The sequence below is a fragment of the Manis pentadactyla genome, chromosome 15, assembly GCF_030020395.1.
Source record: "Manis pentadactyla isolate mManPen7 chromosome 15, mManPen7.hap1, whole genome shotgun sequence".
NCBI lineage: Eukaryota > Metazoa > Chordata > Mammalia > Pholidota > Manidae > Manis > Manis pentadactyla.
In genome coordinates, this window is record NC_080033.1 from 18,736,800 (window position 1) to 18,746,795 (window position 9,996).

Sequence of the window (9,996 nt, forward strand, 5' to 3'; positions counted from 1 at the left end):
GAGTTAAGTCCAAGGGACCCAGGACAGAGTCCGCAGAGCTGGAGTAGTCCAGCCCCTCTACATCTCGAACCTGAGCGGCCAGAGCTCCTTTCCAGGCTGTGGCCCACACAGAGGAGAAGCTTCTCGGAGGAACACCTGACACAAAGGGAAACGTCTTGATTAAAGCTGGGGAGGAGAGCAGAGCCAGGAAACCTCAGAAAGCAAGCCACCATGTTTTCTTACTTAAAAAAATTTTTTTTTTAAATTTAATGGGCACAGAGTTCCTGTTTGCGATGATGAAGAAGTTCTGGAAACAATAACTGCTACCTAGGAATGTTTGGTATTCTTGCCCTATTTCCATGAGAGGGTTTGGAGCGATCCAAAAACTCTGCTGCTGCCTCCCATCCTTCTGCAGTCCTGCTCCATCTCTTGACATAATCATTTTAAATTTGGACAGTGGTGATGGTAGCACAATCTTGTGACAGTACTTAATGCCACTATTGTACACTTTAAAATGGTTAAAATGGTAAATTTTGTGTTACGAAGATTTTGCCGTAATAAAAAAAAATGAAAGAAGAAGATAAATCAGAATTGGATAAGATGATAGAACTCAGGACTGAATTGAAACATTTAAAAAATTTTCAGAATTGAAGGCTAAATTAAAAATAATGCAAGAATGAATGAACATAATGGATAATACCCGAGAAAAACAAGAAAGGAAGGAAATGTTTAAAAATAAAAAAGATGATAAAAAGGCTTTTAGGGAAATGGCAATCTAAAAGGATTGGCAAAAAAGGACAATTCTGAAAAGAGTAATGCAAATACATGCAAGAATTTAGTATACCATAAAGTGACATTTCAAATCAGTGGGACTGTGAGTCAATCAGTAAGTTGTGATGCACACATGTTAGGGTATAAATAGTTTCACAGGAAGGATCCGCAGTGTGGCAAAAGTCAATGTCTCTCTAAGGAAGCAGGGAAATGGGTGGCTGAGGAACGTGGGGAAAAGGGTGACTTTCCATTGATTCCCTTTTGTAACTTTCTGATGCTCTGTCACACAAATCTATTACCTCTCAAGTCTGATGCCTGAGTTCTAACCCCAGCTCCTTCAGTTACCAGTTCAAACTTGGGCAAATCCTCCACGCTCTCCAGGCTTATCTCCTTATCTGTGAAATGGGGTGAATAACTTAGCCTGGTGTTGCCTGACACAGCATAAACTCTCAATAAATATATTTTACTAGTGGAGACAACCCAAATGTCCATCGGCAGATGAATGGATAAACAAACATGGTAGAGCCACACAATAGGGTATTAAACAGTCATAAAAAGGAATGAACTACTGGCACATGGTAAAACATGGATGAATTTTGAAAACATGAGGCTAATGAAAGAAGCCAGACACAGAAGTCACATACTGTATTGTTTCATATATATGAAATGTCCATACAAGCAAATCCACACAGAGAAAACAGAGTAGAGGCTGCCAGGGTGTGCAGAGAGGAGGGAATGAGGAGTGCCTGCTAATGTGTAAGAAGGGTTCTTTGGGGAATGATGAAAATGCTATGGGTTAGATAATGATGACGGTTGCACAAGCTTGTGAATGTGCTGAATGCCACTGATTTTACTAAAGTCTTGAGGTGAATTTTATGGTATGTGAATTATATCTCAATAACTTTTATAATGTAAATTACCGATTTTCCCAGGGTGATTACCTGCTGTTCTCCTCTCCCCCTCTCCCCACTCCATTCCCTTTCCTGTCTAGTCCCACACCCTCCCTAAGTAGCCACCTCTGGACCATCCTGAGCTTTGGGCCTCCAGTGGGTGGCAGGGCAACCCAGCACACACACACTCCCATCACTCACACCTGGAAGAAGTGGATGCTTCCAGGGAGATATTTCTTGTGAGCTTAGGTGGTTAGTGATGTTTAGAGCAGACTGCATGCACTAGGGTGGAGAGGAGGAACGCTCCTGTCAAGTCAACATTTAGGCCCATCCCGAAGTTTCATCTGGTCCACCATGAAGCTCCGGGTGCCGTGCTCTGAAAGCCAGGTTGGCCGCGTAAGGGCCCATGAAATGTCAAGGACTTCGGAGGCATATAGGCCTCAAATTAAGGCCTTGCACTCCCCATGCAATGTGAACTCAGTCCATTACTGAACCTCACTAGTGAAGTGGCACAGTGACACAGACAGTAGTGTGCTCTCGGTCCTGGTACGCAGGTGTTGAGTAAATGGTGATTAAATCCCAGGCTCTGCTCTGGGTGGGCCTCCTGCTGCAGCAGTTCGTGGGGCTCAGCCCCTGTTATCAGCTGCCCCCAGGATAGCTCTGAGCCCCTGCCATTCATCTAGCAGATTCCCCTATGATTTGTACTCACCTCTCCCGGCCATAATCATACATGGATTAGGCAGCCCAAAGTTTTGGAGTTATGTCCACAATCCCTTGTTTTCTAAAATACTTACCTGGTGGTCATGAGACATGATGTCAGACCTCATGAGAGACTTTATACATTTCTCCTGGTCAACCTAGACACATCTCCTGACATCTTCAACTATTCAAAGGTTAACTCTGATTCTTAGCCCTGATGTGCTTCTGACTTCTGCCATTTCCCACAGGCCGGCTCCTTTTTATAAACCTGTAACCTCTCTCCCCCCTTTGTCCTTCCTGACCCTGGGCCAAGTTCCTTCCTCCCTCCCCAGTTCTTATCCCCTTTCCCTGACGTGCTGTCCACCTTGCAGGTCTGTTTTTCTCATACAGGCTTTCATCCCCACTCCCACTAAAGAGAAACCACAGTTGAAAGCATATCAAAACTCAAAAGGCTTCTTTGCTACTCATCTATTAATTCTATTACATTTATTGCTTTAAAATCTTTCAGAATAAATAGAGAAATTTGTATCTATCTATGTACATGTGGAAACATATCTATCTAACTACGTGTGGAATCTTATATATATCTATCTACGTATGATACTTATATCTATGTATGTGTGGAAACATATCTATCTATCTATAGCTGGTAACCAAAGTGGCAACAACACTAATATGAGCTCTTACATTATGTAGCCAGAGTTGTCAGCAATTTCCACTTCCTTTTCCCTCTCAATGATAAACTGTACTTTCCCCGAAAAGGTGTATTTGGCAGCATTCCCATGTTCTTACTGAGCCCACCTCTTCACAGCTTTCTGCTCTGGCCTCTGCCTTAGCATTAAGCCCTACCCTGACCTAAAGACTTATTTTTACGGTTATGTATTGCCTTGTCCCAGAGGCCCACCTCCTGTATTTCACACTCTTGGGGATAACGGGGAGTGTCTTGGTATATAACGTAACCAGTCCATCCACCCCTGATGCTCTCCCTTACTCTCTCCATTGTCACTTTTTGATTTGATTAAAGACAGGAATCCCTTAAACCCCTGGGGTTTGGTACTTGGGGGCCCTACCAGATACCAGTAGATTTTGTTAGTGTCAATTATCTGGTTGTTCAGTGCTCCAGATATCCCTCATTCCTATGTTTTCCATTCCACTGCATACTTATTAAAGCGTTGTTTTACCTCATGTTGAACGCAGTTCCATCCAAAGACCCAATCTTTGTTAGTTCGCATACTTTCTGGAAACCCGGTTATGCCTCAGTCTGGATTTTCTTGTGTGTGTAACTGAGTTTGTTTCTACTTCAAGCTTTGTCTTTTAGCAAACTGCAAGTGCAGGATCAATACAGTTTTTCTGGTTTCTGATAGATTTGTGTCACAGTTTGTATATTGTCATGTCTGTAGATATTTGTACCATTTGTTCTTTTTGGCTCTACATGCATATTGGTTATCTTTTTCGTGAATTTATTCTAAAAGGGTATTTTCTCTTGAATTCTAAAAGAGTATTTAGCACCAAATTTAAATTGCCTAATTGTAACTTTGCAAACCATGCTAGGGTAATTTATGTCTTTTCCTTTTCCAAATAGCAATTTACTAACATAGACCCCTTTTAATTATTATAATTAAAATTGTAAATGCTTGCAGATTTAAATAGTGGTCTTTTTACCCATTCATTGATTCATTGGTTCACTCATTCATTAATAACCCTGACTTCTCTGTTTTCCCAGCTCTAAGTGGTTCCAAAGAACAGTAACAGTGTATGTAATAAGGTGCTTTCAGAAATTAGAAAAAAATTCAGTATTGTAATTTCCTATAGTTTAATCTGGCCTTTAGTACTCTACTCTGCCTTCGGACGTACTGTGTGTCCCGCTGTGGCAGAATTCAGAGTTTTTCTAACAAGTACAGTTCCTTATGCCTGGTACTGTGTGCAAATTTCAGACTCAAGCTTCATTCTCACCTCTCTGTTATTTCTTGATACTTTCTAAAATGTAAATACGTACTTGTCCACCTCTAGCGTGACACCTGGCACATGACAGGAACCCAAAAGAAGTTTCACTAAGAGTGGGAAGGTAGGTTGATACAATATTTTTGGAGAGTAGTTAGGCAGTGTCTCGCAAAATTTTCAGTTTGCATATCCTTCATTCCAAGAATTCTACTAGGAATTTAGATATAGTTGTATACATGTATAGGGATGTTCACATTGCAGCCTGTCTTTAAGGAGGACAGAAAATTGAAAGCAACTGAAAGTTAATCAGTATTGGACAGATTATGTAAATGGTGGTACTTATGATCAGTGGAGTACTTTGCAGCCATTAGAAAGAATAGAAAGGCTGTTTGCATAAATTGACCAGGAAAATCAGCATCTAAGATAGGTTGCAGAATATATATATGTAGTGTGGTGCTTTTATATAAAATAGAGGACACCCATATATGTACAAGTAGGTACTGATATATTTATTTATTTTATTTTTTATTTTTTTTGAGGGCATCTCTCATATTTATTGATCAAATAGTTGTTAACCACAATAAATTTCTGTATAGGGGGGTCAATACTCAATGCACAATCATTAATCCACCCCAAGCCTAATTTTCGTCAGTCTCCAATCATCTGATGCATAACGAACAAATTCTTACATAGTGAATAAGTTACATGGTGAACAGTGCAAGGGCAGTCATCACAGAAGCTTTCGGTTTTGTTCATGCATTATGAACTATACACAGTTTAAATATGAATATTCATTTGATTTTTAAACTTGATTTATATGTGGATACCACATTTCTCTATTATTATTATTTTTAATAAAATGCTGAAGTGGTAGGTAGATACAAGATAAAGGTAGAAAACAGAGTTCAGTGTTGTAAGAGAGCAAATGTAGATGATCAGGTGTGTGCCTGTATACTATGTGTTAATCCGAGCTAGACGAGGGCAATAAACATCCATGTATGCAGAAGATTTCTCTCAGAACATGAGGGGGGAGGTTCTAAGCCTCACCTCTGCTGCTCCCCATTTTCTCACCAGATGGCCCCCTGCGACTGTGCCTGTCTTAGGTTGTTCCTCCCTTGAGGAATCTTACCCGTCTCTGGCTAACCAGTCATCTTCCGGGGCCATACAGGGAAATGTTAAGTTGGTAAGTGAGAGAGAAGCCTTATTGTTTCAAAAGGTTAGCTTTTTATTTCTTTGCATATTTATGCCCTGTGGCTTCTATGCCCAGCATTTGTCTTGAGGTGTCTTTACCACTTGGAAGAATTATGATACTCGGTAAATTCGACATGTGGCACGAGTTCTATTTAAAGGTTGTGATTACGTAGGAAGAAGAAAAGCTATAGAAGTAGCAGGCAGAAGAAAACCTGGGAAGATTGATTATTTCTTTGACATATCTTCTTGTAGAGTAACTTCAGCATGGATAGGTTTTAAACTACTAATTAAATTGCGCACACACTTTAACATAATAGGAATATAGTTACCTAACCAAAGCATACCTGTAATTACCAGCCATCTGCAGTGAAACCAAGAAAACCAGTTAGGCACCTTAGGCATTTGTGAAAACTTATCTATGATATGGTGGATATTGTCCGACTGAACTTAAACAGTCTGAGAGAATTCAGATAAACTAGAACAACCCATTCCTGGGGACTGTTCATATCCCATATGTTCTTTTAACGATAAATAGTCTGTGGTTGTAAGATTTTGGAGTGCTACAATTTGCACTTCTCCTAATTCTTGGTTGAGTTCCAACAGTATAGATCCAGTCCAATTTTTGTTTTACTGTATGCACAGGCCAGCTTAGATATCTCCTTCATCATTCCCATGGCAAGTCCAGGAACTGGTGGGATGAGTGCATCTACACCTGTAGCAGTGCGTGGATCTTTGTTGGAGTTTTTTTTTTTGCTGATCATCTTCTGTCATGAGTCTTCCCGAGAGTGCTGATGTTGAAAGTTCTTTTTCATATCGTATCTTAGTTCATTTTCGGGGTAGCCAAATTAGGTTTTGATCCTCTGTATAAACACAAACAGACCCTTTGCCTACACTTTTATATGCCCTTTATATCATTGTGTAGAACTCATTAGAGGTCACCACCTAGGAAATGCTTTTTTTTTTAATCATTAATCTACACTTACATGACGAATACTTTGTTTACTAGGCTCTCCCCTATACCAGGTCCCCCCTATATACTCCTTTACAGTCACTGTCCATCACCATAACAAACTGTTGTAGAATCACTACTTGTCTTCTCTGTGTTGTACAGCCCTCCCCTTTCTCCCACCCCGCTATGGATGCTAATCTTAATACCCCTCTTTTTCTGCCCCCCCTTATCCCTCCCTACCCACCCATCCTCCCCAGTCCCTTTCCCTTTGGTACCTGTTAGTCCATTCTTGGGTTCTGTGATTCTGTTGCTGTTTTGTTCCTTCAGTTTTTCCTTTGTTCTTATATTCCACAGATGAGTGAAATCATTTGGTATTTCTCTTTCTCTGCTTGGCTTGTTTCACTGAGCATAATACCCTCCAGCTCCATCCATGTTGCTGCAAATGGTTGGATTTGCCCTTTTCTTATGGCTGAGTAGTATTCCATTGTGTATATGTACCACATCTTCTTTATCCATTCATCTATCGATGGACATTTAGGTTGCTTCCAATTCTTGGCTATTGTAAATAGTGCTGTGATAAACATAGGGGTACATTGGTCTTTCTCATACTTGATTGCTGCATTCTTAGGGTAAATTCCTAGGAGTGCAATTCCTGGGTCAAATGGTATGTCTGTTTTGAGCATTTTGATGTACCTCCATACTGCTTTCCACAATGGTTGAACAAGTTTACATTCCCACCAGCAGTGTAGGAGGGTTCCCCTTTCTCAACAGCCTCGCCAACATTTGTTGTTGTTTGTCTTTTGGATGGCAGCCATCCTTACTGGTGTGAGGTGATACCTCATTGTAGTTTTAATTTGCATTTCTCTGATAATTAGCGATGTGGAGCATCTTTTCATGTGTCTGTTGGCCATCTGTATTTCTTTTTTGGAGAACCGTCTGTTCAGTTCCACTGCCCATTTTTTAATTGGGTTATTTGTTTTTTGTTTGTTGAGGCGTGTGAGCTCTTTATATATTCTGGACGTCAAGCCTTTATCGGATGTGTCATTTTCAAAGATATTCTCCCATACTGTAGGGTTCCTTTTTGTTCTATTGATGGTGTCTTTTGCTGTACAGAAGCTTTTCAGCTTAATATAGTCCCACTTGTTCATTTTTGCTGTTGTTTTCCTTGCCCGGGGAGATATGTTCAAGAAGAGGTCACTCATGTTTATGTCTAAGAGGTTTGTGCCTATGTTTTCTGCCAAGAGTTTAATGGTTTCGTGACTTACATTCAGGTCTTTGATCCATTTTGAGTTTACTTTTGTATATGGGGTTAGACAATGGTCCAGTTTCATTCTCCTACATGTAGCTGTCCAGTTTTGCCAGCACCACCTGTTGAAGAGACTGTCATTTCGCCATTGTATGTCCATGGCTCCTTTATCAAATATTAATTGACCATATATGTCTGGGTTAATGTCTGGATTCTCTAGTCTGTTCCATTGGTCTGTGGCTCTGTTCTTGGGCCAGTACCAAATTGTCTTGATTACTATGGCTTTATAATAGAGCTTGAAGTTGGGGAGTGAGATCCCCCCTACTTTATTCTTCTTTCTCAGGATTGCTTTGGCTATTCGGGGTCTTTGGTGTTTCCATATGAATTTTAGAATTATTTGTTCCAGTTCATTGAAGAATGTTGCGGGTAGTTTCATAGGGATTGCATCAAATCTGTATATTGCTTTGGGCAGGACGGCCATTTTGACGATATTAATTCTTCCTAGCCATGAGCATGGGATGAGTTTCCATCTGTTAGTGTCCCCTTTAATTTCTCTTAAGAGTGACTTGTAGTTTTCAGAATATAAGTCTTTCACTTCTTTGGTTAGGTTTATTCCTAGGTATTTTATTTTTTTGATGCAATTGTGAATGGAGTTGTTTTCCTGATTTCTCTTTCTGTTGGTTCATTGTTAGTGTATAGGAAAGCCACAGATTTCTGTGTGTTGATTTTGTATCCTGCAACTTTGCTGTATTCCGATATCAGTTCTAGTAGTTCTGGGGTGGAGTCTTTAGGGTTTTTTATGTACAGTATCATGTCATCTGCAAATAGTGACAGTTTGACTTCTTCTTTGCCAATCTGGATTCCTTGTATTTTTTTGTTTTGTCTGATTTCCGTGGCTAGGACCTCCAGTACTATGTTAAATAAGTGGGGAGAGTGGGCATCCCTGTCTAGTTCCCGATCTCAGCGGAAATGCTTTCAGCTTCTCGCTGTTCAATATAATGTTGGCTGTGGGTTTTTCATAGATGGCCTTTATTATGTTGAGGTACTTGCCCTCTATTCCGATTTTGCTGAGAGTTTTTATCATGAATGGATGTTGAACTTTGTCAAATGCTTTTTCAGCATCTATGGAGATGATCATGTGGTTTTTGTCTTTCTTTTTGTTGATGATATTTGTGGTGGATGATATTGATGGACTTTCGAATGTTGTGCCATCCTTGCATCCCTGGGATGAATCCCACTTGGTCATGGTGTACAATGGTTTTGATGTATTTTTGAATTCGGTTTGCTAAAATTTTGTTGAATATTTTTGCGTCTACGTTCATCAGGGATATTGGTCTGTAGTTTTCTTTTTTGGTGGTGTCTTTGCCTGGTTTTGGTATTAGGGTGATGTTAGCTTCATAGAATGAGTTTGGGAGTATCCCCTCCTCTTCTATTTCTTGGAAAACTTTAAGGAGAATGGGTATTATGTCTTCCCTGTATGTCTGATAAAATTCCGAGGTAAATCCATCTGGCCCGGGGGTTTTGTTCTTTGGTAGTTTTTGGATTACCGCTTCAATTTCGTTGCTGGTAATTGGTCTGTTTAGATTTTCTGTTTCTTTTTGGGTCAGTCTTGGAAGGTTGTATTTTTCTAGGAAGTTGTCCATTTCTCCTAGGTTTCCCAGCTTGTTAGCATATAGGTTTTCATAGTAGTCTCTAATAATTCTTTGTATTTCTGTGTGGTCTATCATGATGTTTCCTTTCTCGTTTCTGATTCTGTTGATGTGTGTTGATTCTCTTTTTCTCTTAATAAGTCTGGCTAGAAGCTTATCTATTTTGTTTATTTTCTCAAAGAACCAGCTCTTGGTTTCATTGATTTTTTTTCTATTGTTTTATTCTTCTCAATTTTATTCATTTCTTCTCTGATCTTTAGTATGTCCCTCCTTCTGCTGACCTTAGGCCTCATTTGTTCTTCTTTTTCCAATTTCGATAGTTGTGACATTAGACCGTTCATTTGGGATTGCTCTTCCTTTTTTAAATATGCTTGGAGTGCTATATACTTTCCTCTTAAGACTGCTTTTGCTGTGTCCCACAGAAGTTGGGGCTTAGTGTTGTTGTTGTCATTTGTTTCCATATATTGCTGGATCTCCATTTTGATTTGGTCATTGATCCATTGATTATTTAGGAGCGTGTTGTTTAGCCTCCATGTGTTTGTGAGCCTTTTTGCTTTCTTTGAACAGTTTATTTCTAGTTTAATGCCTTTGTGGTCTGAAAAGTTGGTTGGTAGGGTTTCAATCTTTTGGAATTTACTGAGGCTCTTTTTGTGGCCTAGTATGTGGTCTATTCTGGAGAAT